Source organism: Mus caroli, chromosome 8, assembly GCF_900094665.2.
Source record: "Mus caroli chromosome 8, CAROLI_EIJ_v1.1, whole genome shotgun sequence".
Taxonomy (NCBI): domain Eukaryota; kingdom Metazoa; phylum Chordata; class Mammalia; order Rodentia; family Muridae; genus Mus; species Mus caroli.
In genome coordinates, this window is record NC_034577.1 from 21,310,494 (window position 1) to 21,314,994 (window position 4,501).

Sequence of the window (4,501 nt, forward strand, 5' to 3'; positions counted from 1 at the left end):
TCTCTCTCTCTCTCTCTCTCTCTCTCTCTCTCTCTCTCTCTCTACTATACTCTCAACTCCCCCCACCATGCCCTGAATAAAGTCTATTCTATTCTATACTGTTGTGTGGCTGGTCCCTCAGAGGGACAGGATGCCTCATCGTGGGCCACTGGAGGCATCCCCTTCCCCCACACTTCCACCAAACATACTCCTTCTCTCTCCCTTATATTTTTATAGACATAACAGGGAGGCTAAGACGAGGTCCAACTGCTGGCTGCTGTGTTGCCTGTTCTCAGTTGTTTTTTTAGTCTATGACCAAAACTATGCATGGAAGTAAATCTTTTCCCCTTATATGCTGATTGTCTGGATATTTGTTACAGTAACAGAAAACTGACTGATACAATAATTTACATTCTGAAGCAAAAGCCAGGGAGAGACCCCATAAAAGATAGAGGGAAGAGTCAAGAAGCCTAAGGCCTTATGAACACAGACCAATGATTACCAATCATCAGACAGTCCCTGGCCATCCCAATGTGTTTATAGATATGAATATCTATTGCAGGTGTAAGAGACTCCATAATGCTGTTTTAGAACCGCTATTGTTTCTGCTCATCAGGACGACCTGCTAATCTAACAGTAGTACCAAAAATTGCTTAGCGCCGGTCAGTCTCAGCTCCTCTGACTCCTAGTGTAAATTCAACTGGGGTGGGGATGGAAGCCTGGCATGATACATCAGGGTAGGGGAATGAAGATGGAGTCCCAGAGTAGATGAGAGGTCAATCAGGAGAGAGCCCTGCAACTCTGGAAACCCAAGGGACGACAGTCCATGAGATGGTGTGGTTTATGAGCCAAAAGGAAACCCAACCAGCTCAAATGGAGATAGCTTTCCAATGGGCTAGAGGCTGCTGATAGCATCAAATGAGTGAGATTATATACGTGTGGCTCACTTCCTGGAAGCCTTGTCCATACCCAAAGACTCTTCCCCTGCAGGAAGCCATTTTGAACCTGGTTTTGTTTAGCTTAAAGTGTTCTAACACACTAGAGATCAAGGATAGCGAAGAAGGCAGGACACAGAACAGAAACCCAAAGGAAACAGCCATACCACCCCAAGATGGAGTCTGGAGGAAACATGCCAACCCTGCCCTACCCGTTCCCCGCTTTAGCCTTTGAGCCATATACCAAAAGGTCCCTCAAGAAAGCTCAGCTATCAAACAGGTACGGTCTGCCTGTCTCTCCTAGTAAACCCCTGAACTCTAGACTGCCCCGTGTGTTCCAACTCTGGCCCCTGTGTGGTCAGTTCTCAGCAACCTCTTATGCTTGGTGATTGACAAGCAACTTGAGCTAAGAGGACAGAGAGACAATAAATATTTGGTGGCATTGCCTAGTGCCAGGCACTCTTCTGGTTGCTATCCTCCCTCAGGAAGATCACAAAGTGTCCACACACAGAAAGAGAACACCCACAGTCCACTTGGCACGGCTCACTGGCCTCTTCCCAGCCTGACCTGGCTTCTGCAGCTACTGAGAGATGTTCACATTTGTGCTGTATGTTCCTGCCCAGATGGGTGTTTGATCTTGTCCTGGCCAGTTTTTCCACATAAGGGGACCTGGTACACTTTTATAGGAACCCAGTTGTTCCCTGGAGCCAGACTCTAATGCTGCCCAGATGCGGCAAAACAGAAGGGCCATTCACAAACAACCGAAACATCAACACACTTTGAAAGCGGTCTGTTAGCACTTGTCACGCGCACAATAATAAAAAAAAAAAACCCCAACACAATGGAATCATCAGAAAGTAGGAGGTATTCAGGCTTTAGGAACTTGGCTTTCATGCCTTAGAAAAGCAAAGCAAAGGGGCAGAACCAGTTCCCACTTGGGCTGTGGCTTGTTTGCTCTGCTTATCTGAAGTCAGAGCTAACAATGCTCATCAAACCAAAAGACCTCAAAGTTTCTCCTTTGCCACTGGCCCCTGTACAGAGCAGTGTCACCTTCTGGAACTGGCAGGCGTCAGCACAGGGCTCCTACAACACCTGCCTGACAATGCCACTCTCCACTGTGACCCTTGACCCTAAGAACAGATCAGATCGTTTGCCGGAATAATCTTTTGCAGCTAGGTTGGAGGGCTGGAGACACCTGAGAACAAGGGGACCCACTCCCTTCTCTTCTGTCAACTGCCCTATCTGCTGCCAGTTAGCCAGAGCAGGACCAGAGGTTCTGCCTTTCTGCCTGAGGCCTGGCTGCTGACACATGGCTCCAGCCTCTATCACCATCAACCCTACAGACACTAGACGCGCAGAGCCTTCAGTCTGCATGGCAGATGCAGAGCAGGTGATATCCTCTTGTGAAACAAGGCCACCTGCGTGCCACATTCACTCAAGGTCATTTCCCCATGTCTCTTTGGCTCAGGCACTGCCTAATTCCCACCATGGGCGCTGTCTCAGACGTCTATCAAGTTACCTGCGGGTGACTTCAGTAAGCTTAGTCCATTCGGGTGCAGTATGCTTGAATGTTGACTCTAAGTAAAGAAAATAGGAGATTAGCCAAAGGGCTTGAGGACTTGGCAATGGGAGAGGTAGGGCCCTAAAAGCCCTGCTGGTCAGAGTGGGGACCTGGAGGTTCAAGACATTGGGTTCAGGGGAGGGAGGTTGTTTGTTTGGTTGGTTGGTTAGTTGGTTTGGTTTTGGGGTTTTGGTTTGGTTTTGGGGGTGTTTTGCTTTCATCTACACACCCTCTTGTACCCCATTTCTTCATATGTCCCCAAGTTGCCCAGTCTACTGGACCCACTGAGACATGAGTGGATCAGGAGACCCTACTGTGTTCTTCTCTCTTGCCTGAAAGAAATGGAGAAGGGAAGCAGATGTCAGAACAAAGAAATGAAATATACGTAAAAAAGGAACCCTCTGTCTCTGCCTCAGGCCTTAAGACTGCCATCCACTCTGCCATAATCCTTCGTGGCATTTTCCCGTGGCATTTGCCAGCTCCTCCTGAATCCAGTTGTTGCCCTGGAACAGGCTGTTACCAGTTCAGCAGTAACGGTAAAACCAAACACCTATAATGTGATCCACTTCCCTTTAACCACTTCAGACATCTCAACAGGTTATAGTTGCAGCCAAAAAGCCTCTACTTCCCAAGATGCCTTTCCATCTACCAGGGGCCATCCAGTTCCTGTCTCCCTGAGCCAGGTAGGGATGAAAGAGCAAGCATCCAAACGGCTTCACCCTGGAACTTTCCACCGAGGCCACCTTCCCAGAAATAAGCCTGTGGTGGTAAAGAAAGGGTTGGGGGAGGGGACACAGAATTTTGACTCAGAGAAAGCTATAGTTCAAATCTTAGCCTGATCATGTACTTGCTGTCTGCTTGCTGAAGGCTAGTTTCTGTAACAGCTGTAAAGACTAAAACTGATCGCGGTTAGCAAGACCCAGCTTTGAGACTAACAGATAAATATCAGCTGCTGGGCCAGCAAGATTGCTCTGTGGATAAAGGCACTAGCCACCCAGCCTGAAGACCTGAGTTTGATCCCTGAGGTCCACAGAGTAGATGGAGAGAACTCTAGCAAGTTGTTCTCCAACAACCACACATACTCATGCCATATGCACAAACACACACACCACAAATAGATGAATAAAATTAAAACTAAGACCAGTGAGATAGCTCAGCTGGTAAAGGCACTTGCCACCACGTCTGATGAGCTAGCTCTGTCTCTGATACTCACCTAATGAGAGGCTTAAGCCAACTCTTGCAAGTTGTTCTCTGACCCCCATGCAAGGGCTCTCATGCATAAGTAAGTGTGATTTTTAATTGTTTAAATAAGTAGACAAGGGGGCTGGAGAGATAGCTCAGCAGTTAAGAGCACTGACTGCTCTTCCAAAGGTCTCGAGTTCAAATCCCAGCAACCACATGGTGGCTCACAACCATCCATAATAAGATCTGACACCCTCTTCTGGTGTGTCTGAAGACAGCTACAGTGTACTTACATATAACAATAAATAAATCTTTAAAAAAAATAAGTAGACAAAAAGAAAAAAAATGTATCAGCTCCTGCTTTCTTCTCACCATCTGCTACAGCAGGCAACCAATCAACAGGATCATATTCATTGGATGCCAAGTAAGTTGCCCAATATGGTGGGTGTTCAAAGAATAGACATCAACAAGCCAAGGTCACTACCTTGGGGGAAGGTTCTAGGATGATGGAGATGATGTGGAAAAAAATAAATAAGAAAATGCTAAACAGAAACGAACAGCAGTATTATTATAAGAAAGCAACTTGTACTTAGCCAGGCTGGGGCTCAACAGTTTCAAATGACTACTTACTGGCTCTGTGATCTTGACCCCTGTCAGTCTTGGTTTTTTTTGTTTGTTTGTTTTTTACATTGGTAAAAGGAGAAAAATATTACCTCTCTCATGGATCTGTGGCCAAATTATAATAAATGACCATCATGTAATGTGGAGACTATTTCTACCTCATAGAGGTGGGCTACAGATTAAACACATTAATATGTATATATATATATATATATATATATAT